The sequence below is a fragment of the Pocillopora verrucosa genome, chromosome 12 (assembly GCF_036669915.1).
Source record: "Pocillopora verrucosa isolate sample1 chromosome 12, ASM3666991v2, whole genome shotgun sequence".
Taxonomy (NCBI): Eukaryota; Metazoa; Cnidaria; class Anthozoa; order Scleractinia; family Pocilloporidae; genus Pocillopora; species Pocillopora verrucosa.
Window position 1 is genome coordinate 2,779,720 of NC_089323.1, and position 15,621 is coordinate 2,795,340.

The 15,621-nt window shown below is 38.5% G+C and overlaps 1 pseudogene; it reads right to left on the reverse strand.

The window, feature by feature from the left end:
* Nucleotides 1-721: 721 nt before the first annotated feature.
* On the reverse strand, nt 722-15,621 carry LOC136276858 (uncharacterized; annotated as a pseudogene).

Below are 15,621 nucleotides of genomic sequence, written 5' to 3' on the forward strand. Positions count from 1 at the left end.
ATTTTCCCGCGAAACGAATGAGTAATCCGAAACTTCCATGATGCCACGCGAACCTCTTCAACTAATTCGTTCCGATGTCACTTAAACGTCAAAAATGACATTTTTATCTCGAGTGAACTCAGATTAAGACAAGAAGTGTTTTTTAATGAAGTTTCTGAAAAGAAACATTGAGATGAAGTTAAAAATCTTTTATTTTAGTTAAAGAAAAAAAAAAGACAATAAAAATCTGCGATAAAATATTATAAAACATAACACGACGTTTCGACGTTTCCAGAACGTCATTATCAAGTGAACTAGAATAATAAAATCGAGTATATATATAATGAAGCGGTGAATAAATTACAAAGCGTTAAAAGTTAAACAAAGAGTTTGGCCCTAATGGAATCGCAATGGGTGTTTAAATTGGGCCTTATTGTTCTTATGTACAACATTTCATAAACAAGACAATCCCATTTCGTGCCACATTTTTTAAGCATTCTAAACTGGCTCTCATTGAGTAAGTCAATGTTCCCATGGGCATCTCTCAGGTGGCGACCAATGGCAGAGTATCGATGATCAGTAATGCGTTGAAACAAATGGCGCGTCGTATATCCGACGTAATTTGAATCACACAAATCACATTTAAAACAGTAAACAACGCTATGCTGATTTACGATGCGTGGCTTGGTTTCTTTAAGCTTTAGGTCCTGCCTAAAGAAAAAAAACAAGACTAAATGGTTCCTTCGAGTTTTCCCAAAATCGTTTAATTTTCTGCAAATCCGAGTCACTTTTCTTCCCAGAGTGACCGGGGTTTACTCTTCTACACAGCTTAAAAGGGAAAGAGTCCTTCAACTGGGTTTTATTATTAAAGGGAGTGAGTTTCTAAAGAAACTGTGGTGCTGCGTCAGTGGGAGAGTATAGCAAGATAATTTGGTTTTATCAACTGAGTTGTTAAGGTTACTTCCCACCTTCGCGGGTGTCCTTTGGGAAAGAGAATCGTTGGGGTGCTAGTTTCACTATAATCCTAGCAAACTCCTAAAAAGTTAACTTTTGGCTGTGTCTGGGTGTTCTTCGCCAAAGAGTTTAACTCTTATGTCAAGAGCACGCTGTTTGGACTGAAGTGCTGACTAGAAATTGCCTAAAGCATGTTGTGTTACTCCGAGATTAAAGTAACTTTTGGCTGTCTCGGTGTTCTCCCCCGAAGAGTTTAACTCTTATATCTGGAACACGCTATTTGAACTAAAGTGCTGACGTGAAATTTCCTAAAGCATGTTGTGTTACTCCGATAGAAAAGTAACTTTCCGCTGTGTCTGGGTGTTCTTCGCCGAAGAGTTTAACTCTTATGTCAAGAGCGCGCTGTTTGGACTGAAGTGCTGACGAGAAATTTCCTAAAGCATGCTGTGTTACTCCGATAGAAAAGTAACTTTTGGCTGTGTCTGGGTGTTCTTCCCCGAAGAGTTTAACTCTTATGTCAAGAGCACGCTGTTTGGACTGAAGTGCTGACGAGAAATTGCCTAAAGCATGTTGTGTTACTCCGATAGAAAAGTAACTTTTGGCTGTGTCTCGGTGTTCTTCCCCGAAGAGTTTAACTCTTATGTCAAGAACACGCTGTTGGGACTGAAGTGCTGACGAGAAATTTCCTAAAGCATGTTGTGTTACTCCGAGATTAAAGTAACTTTCGGCTGTGTCTGGGTGTTCTTCGCCGAAGAGTTTAACTCTTATGTCAAGAGCACGCTGTTTGGACTGAAGTGCTGACGAGAAATTTCCTAAAGCATGTTGTGTTACTCCGATAGAAAAGTAACTTTTGGCTGTGTCTGGATGTTCTTCGCCGAAGAGTTTAACTCTTATGTCGAGAGCACGCTGTTGGGACTGAAGTGCTGACGAGAAATTGCCTAAAGCATGTTGTGTTACTCCGATAGAAAAGTAACTTTCCGCTGTGTCTGGGTATTCTTCGCCGAAGAGTTTAACTCTTATGTCAAGAGCACGCTGTTGGGACTGAAGTGCTGACTAGAAATTTCCTAAAGCATGTTGTGTTACTCCGAGATTAAAGTAACTTTTGGCTGTGTCTGGATGTTCTTCGCCGAAGAGTTTAACTCTTATGTCGAGAGCACGCTGTTGGGACTGAAGTGCTGACGAGAAATTGCCTAAAGCATGTTGTGTTACTCCGATAGAAAAGTAACTTTCCGCTGTGTCTGGGTGTTCTTCGCCGAAGAGTTTAACTCTTATGTCAAGAGCGCGCTGTTTGGACTGAAGTGCTGACGAGAAATTTTCTAAAGCATGCTGTGTTACTCCGATAGAAAAGTAACTTTTGGCTGTGTCTGGGTGTTCTTCCCCGAAGAGTTTAACTCTTATGTCAAGAGCACGCTGTTTGGACTGAAGTGCTGACGAGAAATTGCCTAAAGCATGTTGTGTTACTCCGATAGAAAAGTAACTTTTGGCTGTGTCTCGGTGTTCTTCCCCAAAGAGTTTAACTCTTATGTCAAGAACACGCTGTTGGGACTGAAGTGCTGACGAGAAATTTCCTAAAGCATGTTGTGTTACTCCGATAGAAAAGTAACTTTTGGCTGTGTCTGGATGTTCTTCGCCGAAGAGTTTAACTCTTATGTCGAGAGCACGCTGTTGGGACTGAAGTGCTGACGAGAAATTGCCTAAAGCATGTTGTGTTACTCCGATAGAAAAGTAACTTTCCGCTGTGTCTGGGTATTCTTCGCCGAAGAGTTTAACTCTTATGTCAAGAGCACGCTGTTGGGACTGAAGTGCTGACGAGAAATTTCCTAAAGCATGTTGTGTTACTCCGAGATTAAAGTAACTTTTGGCTGTGTCTGGATGTTCTTCGCCGAAGAGTTTAACTCTTATGTCGAGAGCACGCTGTTGGGACTGAAGTGCTGACGAGAAATTGCCTAAAGCATGTTGTGTTACTCCGATAGAAAAGTAACTTTCCGCTGTGTCTGGGTATTCTTCGCCGAAGAGTTTAACTCTTATGTCAAGAGCACGCTGATAGGACTGAAGTGCTGACGAGAAATTGCCTAAAGCATGTTGTGTTACTCCGATAGAAAAGTAACTTTCCGCTGTGTCTGGGTATTCTTCGCCGAAGAGTTTAACTCTTATGTCAAGAGCACGCTGTTTGGACTGAAGTGCTGACGAGAAATTTCCTAAAGCATGTTGTGTTACTCCGAGATTAAAGTAACTTTTGGCTGTGTCTGGATGTTCTTCGCCGAAGAGTTTAACTCTTATGTCAAGAGCACGCTGTTTGGACTGAAGTGCTGACGAGAAATTGCCTAAAGCATGTTGTGTTACTCCGATAGAAAAGTAACTTTCGGCTGTGTCTCGGTGTTCTTCCCCGAAGAGTTTAACTCTTATGTCAAGAGCACGCTGATGGGACTGAAGTGCTGACGAGAAATTTCCTAAAGCATGTTGTGTTACTCCGATAGAAAAGTAACTTTCGGCTGTGTCTCGGTGTTCTTCGCCGAAGAGTTTAACTCTTATGTCAAGAGCACGCTGATGGGAATGAAGTGCTGACGAGAAATTTCCTAAAGTATGTTGTGTTACTCCGATAGAAAAGTAATTTTGGGCTGTGTCTGGGTGTTCTTCCCCGAAGAGTTTAACTCTTATGTCAAGAGCACGCTGTTTGGACTGAAGTGCTGACGAGAAATTGCCTAAAGCATGTTGTGTTACTCCGAGAGAAAAGTAACTTTTGGCTGTGTCTGGGTGTTCTTCGCCGAAGAGTTTAACTCTTATGTCAAGAGCACGCTGATGGGACTGAAGTGCTGACGAGAAATTTCCTAAAGCATGTTGTGTTACTCCGATAAAAAAGTAACTTTCGGCTGTGTCTGGGTGTTCTTCCTTGAAGAGTCCTCTTGCGATGTTTAAGGCATATTCAAAGGACTGAATGGCTCTAGGATAGTTTTGCACCTGAAGAAGAGTGTCGCCTTGGTCCATATAGCCTTTATATAATTCTTCTTGATGCAAATTTAAATCAAGATTTCTGTTGGGTCTAACTTTATCTCCCGCGTTAACTTTTCCACCTTGTTTTAAGGTCTTTTTATGATAACTGATCCGTGTGTCGCACAACTTTGATGCCTCCTCGAGATTATTCAGTACATTTTGAAGTGTCGAATTGATGTTGCGCTGGAAGGTCCATGAACCAATGGAATGTGGGAGGATCTGTGTTTTTGATTGATTTGACATCCTTAGCACAGATTTGCTTATTGCTTGCTTTGCTTCGTAATCAGAGAACATTTCTGTTGCTTTGCTGACAATGCAAATAGTTTCTAATCTAAGTGGTTGAGTGGTTATAACATCTGGTTCCGGCATATCTGCTTCGATCATTGTCAAATCTTTGTTATTCACCGGAGGAATAACAATAAGGCTTGTGTCTCCTAATGCTTTGCATTCATGTAAAGCTTTGGTGTAAAACTCTAGTGAAGTTGCTTTCTTTTTATTGAAAAGAAAGTAAGTAACAAGAATTTGCAGTGCAGTTACGCTGAGAATTCGCTGTTCCGGGCTGTCACTCATCAAGCAAAGAGCTTCTTGCAAGTTCTGAGCTCCGTCGTCTATTTTGCCTGAAACCAGTTGACAGATGCCTCTATAACACAGGATTTTTATTTTATCATGTACCGACAAAGAAGGGCCTTCGGCTTTAGAGAGCAGCGTCATCGATCTTCCATTTATCCCCCAAGTCACTTCAAAGAATGCTAAGGACACCAGCAACTGACTGTAGAACGCGCCCTTTTTAAACTTCTGAGCTTCTTTGGTTGCGTGATCGTAAATTTTGTTAAAGACTTTTTCCTCGCACCAGAAAAGGGAGTCTAGAAAGATTTCTGCTTTTGTCAGGACACCAAATGCAACGTCACATGTCTCAGGATCGGAACAGCTCTCCATAAGACTTCGAACAATATTCTGCTTCTCTTCATAGAAGTCAATAAATGCTTGCATGGATTGTCCTGTCAAAAACTGTTTATTTAGCTTCTCGAAAAGAGAGACGTAAAATTCAGACAAACGTGCTTTGGAGTTCAGCATGGTTTCTTGCATTTCATCCTGACCTCTTTCTCTTGCAAACGACAGAACCAACTTATGCATCGAAAATGACTCAGGTTTGGAGCTAGAGTCGAGGAAAGACTTTCTCCGAAGCCTATGCAAGATTTTCTTGGTCTCCGGAGTTGTTTTTACACCCATGACGGCTGCAGCAACCGAGTGGTGAAAATCTCCAGAAAGAACACTAAGTGATACCAGCGCTTCTTTCTCGGATAAAGAGAGTCTCTGATAAGAAGATTTAAATAGGAGCTTCAATCGCAGATAGCTTGGATAATCTGGATTGTCCAACAGCTCGAAAATGTTACTTTCTACAGATTCCTTGAGGCTATCTAAAAATTGACTCGGCTGAGCATTATCTTCAGTAATGGCGGAACACAACAGTTTCATGGCCAAAGGTACGAACCCGCATATTTTTGCAATATTCGAGCAGTCAGACGCGGTCGCTCTTGGAAGTAATTGGCCGACTAACGTTTGAGAGAAGGACTCCTGTAATGGCCCTATTCTTACTGCTTGATGGCCTTCAAAATGCACATTCATAAATTCAAGAGATTCTCTTGTTGTAAGAAGAAATGTTAAATTTTTGAATTGACTAAGAATGACTTCCAGAAGGTTTATAAAATCTTCCTTCACATTCGGTGCTCCACTATCGAGTAAATCATCGGCATTGTCAAGAATCATCACAAATTCACCTGAAATGTCGCCGAGAAAGTGAGAAAGTTCTTCTTCTATGGGCATCGGCTGACGCATTTGGTCTTTTGTGGAGTGTCTTCTTAAGAAGCTCAGAAGCTGCGTAGTCAGATCGGCTTTTGAAAGAAGCCCTCGCATGGAGAAGAAGTATACGGGAAGTCCTCCACTTTGGAGTTGATGTCCGACTTCAGTTGCCACAGAAGTCTTACCAAAACCAGGCGAGCCCCATATGGACACGATCCGGGAACTTTTGGAAGTTAAGTGACTGCTGATGTCTTGACATTCTCTCTGACGGCCAGTGAAGTGTGGAACCTTTGAAGGAAGATTTGATGGTGGAAGAAATGGCTGTGAATCTGAAAAGAAACAAATTGATGCAATCATGAAAGAGCTCATGTCGGTAGATTGAAGAGCAAATTAATATAAGGATCATGAAAAAGGGTACATTTTACAGTACCATTAAAGATCTAGAAAATCAAGTCTTATGGATAGAGCTTTAATCATGAGATTCTTGCTTTTTCCGTGAAGTTGTAATCTTAACAACATTGCACAAGAGTCACGATGCCGGTAAATATAGTGGGTGCGGTTTACTTCTTGCACAAATTGTACTGAAATAAAAGATAAGAAATTGTTCAAGGTGGTACTCTTATTATAGTACAATATCATCCCAGGGAAGAAGAGAGGATTTTCAAGATATGTACAAAGCATTTTTGCGAAACCTGGAAGTAACCCTGTTGAAGTATTACCACTAAAATACAGAGTAAAAACGCTGTTTTTTCTTTTGTTTCTTCCCGCCAAAGTAGTGCTTATAGGACTGTGCCATATAGCATCTTAAAATTGTTGTTTATCTAAAAATTCTGTAAAGCTTGTAATCAATTTATACCTGTTTGATCTTGATCCATCTTACGTTTCAAATTATCAATTTTTCCCTCCAACGAAGCGACACCTGATCTTACTTCTTCGAGACACTTGATATATGATCTGGTCTCCTGTCTAAGAGTTTCCTCCAATTTGCGAACTTCTTTAGTGGGAAAGTCAGACTCTGTCAGTCCACCGATGGCGTCAATTGGATCTGTTATGATACCAAGAGCTCTGAATGCTTCTTTAGCAAGCTGCACGTATTGGTCAAAGGTTGGTTTATCAATCTCTGACTTGTCTGAGTGACAAAGGGAGTTTCGTAAAAGTCGAAGCTGATCAATCGCGAGAGCGAAGGTTTCGGCTGTATTTCCACTTGGACTCACAACAGATGGATGGAACTTTCCAAGAGGTACTTTATGGTGCTTAACGTACAGTTCACCAAGTGTATTGTAATGACCTTTGCTATCTGGCGTCGCGAAGGACCTTGCATAGATGGTGGCCTGGAACAGGGCGGTACAATCCCATTCTTCATAGGAGATGTGTGTAGGAACTTTGGTTTTTCCACCTTCTTCAGCGAGAAACAAATTTCTTACTAGCGTGGAGTTATCCCACAGATGATACCCGGGCCGATGTCCAAATATGTTGTCCCACATGGATTTGAACGTCTGACGCAAAGCAATGGCGAACTCATTCAATACAATGGAGGCAAATTTGAAATAATTCAGCTGCTTGTCCGTAAAGGGCTGTAGAGTCATACTCGGCGTGAGCTCTGGAGATAGCTATCCTCGACCAAAATTTTGGGAAAACTGTTGGTTGATGCATGTGGGGGGAAAAGGAAAAAAGTTCTTTGGTCATGTTATTCTCGTTTAAATAAATACTTTATTGCACATGCGAACAGGCTCTATCAATTGTACATGACGGCATGGATACGGAACGTGGCTACGCAACTAAATTAACTTGAGACAAAGTAAAAACCTCATCTCTGCGTTATATATATTAGATTAAAGATGTACGCTTTGAATCTGCTTTCCTTTTGGAAGGCAAAGCCTGGCACTTTGTAATTAAAACCAAAATATTTCCCTCTCGAGGTTCAAATATTGTGTCTCATTAAAATGCAGAAACCGAAAAATCGAAGACTGTGACACCATATGATAAATGAACATCTTATAACTTAAGGTCCTTCACAAATTTCACTTCAATAAGCTTGGTATAGCGTCAAAACATTGTTTTTGCAAACCTCAACTCCATTTTATTGATACGCAGAATTTTCTTTGCCAGCAAAAATTTTGAATTAATTTCACGTCTGATATGATACTTTCACGGTATTTTGATTTACATGCTTAAGAACTTTCACAACTCCTTCAAGTTGCCAAAGACTTAATATTTTCTGTTGCAACTTTCTACAATATATCCTTAATGAATGGGATTACGAACTTGCGTGGCATGAACAAGAAGCACCAAGAAACAAATTATTGCCCATTTGATGATGATAGGAAATTGAAGGGTACAAAAGAATGCGTATTATTTATCGTAAAAGCGGCTTAAAACTTTTACTTTCACTGTACGTTAGATGATGACTGCCAAACGTCAAATGGCAAACGTCAAATCTAGTTACTGACAGCAGTGATCAGAAATCGGGTGTTATGCAAAGTCTAACAAAGTTTGGAGTTTCATAGACCTCAATAGATGTTGTCTGTTGTTGTTTCATTCCTTTCATAGTTGAAAAAACTGTTACTTACGTACCTTGAAATTCAAGTTAGAGCGAGAAATATTATGATGGTAGACGTACAAACTGATTATCTTAATGATTATTGGACGAACTGCAAGACTGTAACTCAAAATTTATTCGGAGACTAGTTGAGGTGTTATGATTTGTTATTCATACCACACGGAAATTTTAACCCTTAAAATGCAAAATGTCGATGCAATGTTGAGTTCATTGTTCTCCAGAAATGTTGAATGACGTTTACGGGTCAAACACCTCTTGGCAAGGGAAATTTCCCTTTTAATCTGGATAATACAGTTAGTATTGTTCAATTTCCGTTTCGAAATAAACATGGCTGAAAAATGCTCTTCAAAATTCCCTGACATAGTTTTAGACATAAATAACAATTGCTTTCTTCAATCTTACATCGAACAGACGTGTTTTTTGACTTGTCTAGTCTGTTTTGTTTTGTTTTGTTTTTTTTTTGGCATCTTTCAACCAAGCAGAAATAAGCGTTCGGCGAGTGCTATAAAATTAACACCTGATAGAGTAGGAACGACTTTTTTTAGGGTAAAATATGGATTGGACGATTTTTTGGACTATTTTTTGGACCATTTATCGAACCATTTTTAACCCTTAACTCAGCAAAAACACTGCTGTACTTGCAGTATAACCCGAATAGTGCGAATAGTCGCGAATAGTGACGAATAGTGACCAAATAGTGCAAATAGTCGCGAATAGCGACGAATAGCGACGAATAGAGACGAATAGTGACGAATAGTGACGAATAGTGACGAATAGTGACGAATAGCGACGAATAGTGGCGAATAGTAAAAATAAATGAATTAATAATGAAATAAAAATATTTATTGCCCTATTTCATGGATTCATTGGATTCAAATGCGTGTACATACCGATTATTTGAGATAAAAGCCGTATAGTAAGATATATATTGTGTTTCAATCATGTATATTATCATTCTGAAATAAATAAGAGGTACTACTCATCTGTTTCGCAAACAAGAAGTTAATCACCGACACCGGAAATCGCGACCAGGTATTCCTCGCGACTCTCCTCGGTTTGTTTTCCAATTTACCTGGGCCGCTGCGAATCACTTCTTGCGTAAAAACCTACGAAACCTGCGAAGTGGAACTCTGGTGGCTACTGTTTCTTGCCGATATTTACCTTCCGCAAAACGTAGAAACCAGTAAATGTGACTGATTCTGTTCGGGAAATTTTATTGTCTGGAGCTTGGATATGTTAGGAGAGTTTCACTGACTGCTGGATTAAACCCCGTGTTGTGAAACCATTTATAAAGACATCATTCTTTTTCTTCGCTTTTTTCGTCACACACAAAAAGGGAAACGTGAGGCAACTGAAAGATGATTCATGTTAGCCTGTGAGTATCATTTAGCACTGGTACAAGTCGGCTTAACGGGAACACGCATGACTTAACAGCGGAGGATCGAAGACAGGAATTGGAGATATTTTCAATGACAATTATAGTCCAGTGTTTCGTGCCAGTTTCGCATTCGCATGACAAAAAATCAAAGAAACGCTACCCAGCGCCAAGATTTTGACATACAAATAGTAAGTCGAAAAACCGCTTAAAATAATATGTATGATGCGATAAACACTCCATAAATCGGTGGTAGTTACTAATACATCAACCTCCCACCCTCCCTGCATATTGATAGTTCCTCCTTTACCCCTCCCTCAGTAACAACAGTCTGGCTACCATCCCTCCTTGAGTACTGATAGACTGCATCCCACCCCTCCCTAGGTACTAACCACCTATAAAATGGTCTAAAAAATGGTCCAGAAAAAGCTCAACAAATGGTCCAAAAAATGATTAAAAAAATAGTCCAAAAATAGTCCAAGGGTCTAGTGGTCCAGTCCATATTTTACCCTATGTCGTTTTACACGCTATCTTCGAGAACGCAAATCACCACTATTCTTAGATCAAAGTGACAGAACCAGTAACTTGTGCCAGGCTGTCAGACTGAAAATGCTTCGTTTATAACCGAAGTAAATTTGCCCAATTTTCATTTCGTCGTTTAGAAATATAGTTGCACAGAACGATGTTATGTTTTATGTTGCAGATTTAATGCAAGATTTGATATAACGTTTACCAGCTTAACTGAGTTCAACGTCGCCTTATTATGCCGTATTGCAATTCTACCGTGATAAGGAAACAAAATGCTCGCTTGGGCGACGAAGTTAGAAATTGGATTATTAACTTAAAACCTGAAACCCAAAATAACAAATGCAGAAGACGATTTCCAAGAACTACAGCTTGACAGAGACATGTGGTTTTGGTATTTCTGAGAATTCTTGTCATTTGTCTAATTTGTGACAATACCTGAAAGGTGACCTATTTTTTCCATTTTCTTTGAAACTGCTTTCTAGTTTCTGCTTTTAAGAAAGAAATTGCGCATCGGCGAGTTTATGGAGCGTTTTCTAAAACGCAAGTTTTCCCATTTTTCCAATAATGCGACGAATGAACCCTCGCCGCGTTTCAAAGTCGAATAACGATGTAAACATTTTAAATTCGTAAGCTCGCCGTGGTACGATGTTTCCGCGAAAACATGAATAATATGATTCATATTCGACAAAAAATTTGACTTACATTCGCTACATCTTCATCTTCGACAGGACTCGGCAACTTGCATTTTTCTGTTGCCAAAAGGCACGAAAAGATGACCGCGTGATCCCACCACTACAGAAACATGCCTTAGCTAGACAAGAGACGACATGGAAGGTCCTTGTCTTTTTTCTATTAACCATTGTTTTTGTCAGTTACGGTGAGTAACATAACGGATGGATTAAAATTGAAATTTTACTGCAGCAAGGGAAAAGCTTTGCATTCTCTGTACGTAAGATGATGACTACTAAACGTAAAATCTTGTTAAAGACAGAAGTGATCAGAAAATGAGTAATGTACCACATCTTACGAAGTTTAAAGTTTCTTAGACCTTTATCGATACTGTCTGTCGTTTTATTTCGTTAATAATTGAAAAAAACTGTCGCTCACCTACCTTGAAATTCAAGTTAGAGCGAGAAACATCATGATGGCAGACGCACAAACTGATTATCTTAATGATTATTGGACGAACTGCAAGACTGCAACTCGAAATTTATCCGGAGACTGGTTGAGGTGTTATGACTTGTTATTCTTACTACAAGGAATTTTTAAATTCTTACATGCTAAACGCCTATGCAGTAAAGAGTTCATTGTTCTCGAGAAATTTGGCGTGATGTTTTATAGGTCAAACACAACTTAGCAAGAAAAACTTCCTTTTTAATCTGGACAATACACTCAGCATGGCTGCCCTGAACAATGCTCTTCAAAATTCCCTGACTTAGTCTTGACAGAAATAACAATTATAATCTTCATTCTTACATCTAGAACAGGTGTCCTTTTTTGAGTAGTTTAAATTAAGTTAACCTGATCTCTACTTTACATTAGAATAAAGATGTACGCTTTGAATCTATTTTCTGTTTGGATGCTAAGTCCCACCAATTGTAATAAAAACTTAAATATTTCCCTTTCGAGGCTCAAATCTTGTAACTCATGATCGTCAACATGCGGAAACCGAGAAATCAAAGACTGTGACGCTATAAGAGGAATGTGCATTTTAGAACTTAAAGTCCTTCAAATAATTCACTTCAATAAGCTTGGTATAGCGTAAAACGTAGTTTTTTCAAATCCCAACTCCACTTTATCGATACAGAGTTTTCTTTCCCAGCAAACAGTTTCAATTAATTTCACCTCTGATATGATACTTTCACGGTATTTTGATTTTCATGTTTATGAAATATCAAAACTCTGTCAATTTGCCAAAGACATTATAATTACTGTTATAGCTTCCTACAAGATATCATAAATGAATGGGATTACGAACTTGCATGGCATGAATAAGAGGCGCGAAGAAACAAATTATTGCGTATTTGATGATAACAGGAATTCAAACTGAATGCAAAAAAAGGTTGCATTTTCATCCATGCTAAAAGCGGCTTAAAACGTTTACATTCTCTGTTCCTAAGATGATGACTGTCAAACGTCAAATGCCAAACGTCAAATCTTGTTAGTGACAGCAGTGATCAGAAATTGATTGTTGTGCCAAGTCTAACAAAGTTTTAGAGTTTCTTAGACCTTCATCGATGTTGTCTGTTGTTGTTTTACTTCGTTAATAGTTGAAAAAAAACTAGCTGTTATTTACCTACCTTAAAATTCAAGTAACAGCGAGAAATATAACTATGATGGCAGACGCACAAACTGATTATCGTAATGATTATTGGACGAACTGCAAGACTGCAACACGAAATTTACCCGGAGAGTGGTTGACGTGTTATGACTTGTTATTCATACCACACGGCAAATTTAAACCCTTAATATGCAAAATGCCTCTGCAATGAAGAGTTAATTGTTCTCAAGAAATGAGGCGTGTTGTTTTACAGATCTAACACACCTTAGCAAGGGAAATTTCTCTTTTAATCTGGACAATACACTCAGCATGGCCACCCACAACAATGCTCGTCAAAATTACCTGACTCAGTCTTGACAGAAATAATTACAATGTTCAATCTTACACCTAGAAGAGGCGTGTTTTTTTTAGTTGTCTAAATTAAGCACACTAAATTAACTTGGGACAAAGTGAAACTTCACCTCCTTCTTTATATTATAATAAAGATGTACGCTTTGAATCTGCTTCTGTTTGGATGCAAGTCCCAGCACTTTGTAATTATAACTAAAATATTTCCCTCTCGAGGTTCAAATGTTGTATCTCATTAAAATGCAGAAACCGAGAAATCGAAGACTGTGACGCCAGAAGATGAATGTGCATCTTAGAACTTATAGTCCTTCAAATAATTCACTTCATTGAGCTTAGTTTAGCGTCAAAACCTGGTTTTTTTCCAACCTCAACTCCCCTTTAATGATATAGAGTTTTCTTTGCCATCAAACAGTTTGAATTAATTTCACGTCTGATATGATACTTTCACGGTGTTTCGATTTTTGCATGTTTATGAAATTTCAAAACTCTTTCAACTTGCCAATGACATAATAATTTCTGTTGTAGCTTCCTACAAGATATCATAAATGAATGGGATTACGAACTTGCATGGCATGAACAAGAGGCACGAAGAAAGAAATTATTGCGTATTTGATGATAACAGGAAATTGAAGGCTACAAAAGTTGCAATTTCATTTATGCTAAAAGCGACTTAAAACATTTACATTCTCTGTTCATAGGGTGATGACTGTCAAACTTCAAATGCCAAACGTCAAATCTTGTTAGTGACAGCAGTGATCAGAAATTAACTGTTGTGCCAAGTCTAACAAGAGCGAGAAATATCATGATTGCAGACGCACAAAGTGATTACCTCAATGATTATTGGACGAACTGCAAGACTGCTTCTAAAAATTTATCCGGAGACGTGTTGAGGTGTTATGACTTGTTATTCATACCACTCGGAAAATTTAAACCCTTAATATGCAAAATGCCTCTGCAATGAAGAGTTAATTGTTCTCCAAAAATGTGGCTTGATGTTTACGGGTTAAACACACCTTAGCAAGGGAAATTTCCCTTTTAATCTGGACAATACACTTAGTATCGTTCAACTTCCGTTTTGAAATAAACATGACAACCCTACACAATGCTCTTCAAAGTTCCCTGACTTAGTCTTGATAGAAATGACAATTACTTTCTTCAATCTTACACCTAGAACAGACATGTTTTTTGAGTTGTCTAAATTAAGTTGACTAAACTATCTTTAGACAAAGTGAAAACTCACTTCTACTTTATATTAGGATAAAGATGTACGCTTTGAATCTGCTTTCTTTTGTCTATTTGTCCTTCTGGACAGAAAGTCTCTTATATTGTTGATGAACGCTCTCGTTTTTAGTAAACTGTTCTATTGCTCAACTGTATGGCCTAACACTTCTCAAGGCAATGCAAAGAAACTCCAATTAGTACAGAATTTTGCTGCGCGCATCGTGTTAGGTCTTAGGAAATATGATAACTTCTTAGAAGGTATAAGATCCCTTAACTGGCTTACTGTTAAGGATAGACTCCTTCATAACGATGCTGTAATGGTATTTAAATGTCTTAATGATCGAGTCCCAAAATATCTGGCCAATATATTTGTACCTCGTTCTCATATTCACACTAGGACTACGCGATCATGCAATCTTTTACACATCCCTCGTTGTCGTCCACTTTCATTCATATGGCGTGGATGCAAACTTTGGAACTGTTTTTCTAATGATTTGAAAGCTGCGGATAGTGTAAATATCTTCAGGCGTCGTTTAGCGCAGAAGCTATTAAGCGGTGAACATTTGTGTTGAGTATAACTTCATTTTTGAATTATATTCCTAGGTCTTTTGTAATTGATTCTAGTTATAAAATGTCTTATTTACCAATTATTCCTTCTCCTTTTTAACTTATATGTATTTTAAAAGTTGTAGTTAGACACTGCAACCGAAAAGCCCAAGTTGGGAGTTAATATGAACGTATGTATGTATTTGAATGCCAAGTCCCAGCACTTTGTAATTAAAACTAAAATATTTCCTTCTCGAGATTCAAATGTTGTATCTCATTAAAATGCAAAAGCCGAGAAATCGAAGACTGTGACGCTATAGGATGAATGTGCATCTTAGAACTGAAAGTCCTTCAGAAAATTCACTTCAATAAGCTTGGTATAGCGTCAAAACCTATTTTTTCCAAACCTCAACTCCGCTTCATTGACACAAAGTTTTCTTTGCTAGCAAACATTTTGATTTAATTTCACGTCTGATATGATACTTTCACGGTATTTTGATTTACATGTTTATGAAATTTCAAAACTCTTTCAAGTTGCCAAAGACTTAATATTTTCTGTCGCAAATTCCTACAAGATATTCTAAATGAATGGGATTACGAACTTGCATGGCATGAACAAGAAGCACGAAGAAACAAATTATTGCGCATTTGATGATAACGGGAAATTGAAGGCTATAAAAGATTGAATTTTCATTTATGCTAAAAGCGGATTAAAACTTTTACATTCTCTGTACGTGAGATGATGACAGTCAAACTTCAAATGCCAAACGTCAAAGCTTGTTACTGACAGCAGCGATCAGAAATTGTGCTAAGTCTAATAAAGTTTAGAGTTTCTTAGACCTTCATCGATATTGTCTGTTGTTGTTTTATTTCGTAATAGTTGAAAAAAAACTGTCACTTACCTATCTTGAAATTCAAGTTAGGGCGGGAAGTGTCATGATGGCAGACGCACAAACTGATTATCTTTTTGATTAGTGGACGAACTGCAGGACTGCAACTCGAATTTCTCTGGGGACTGGTTGAGGTGTTATGACTTGT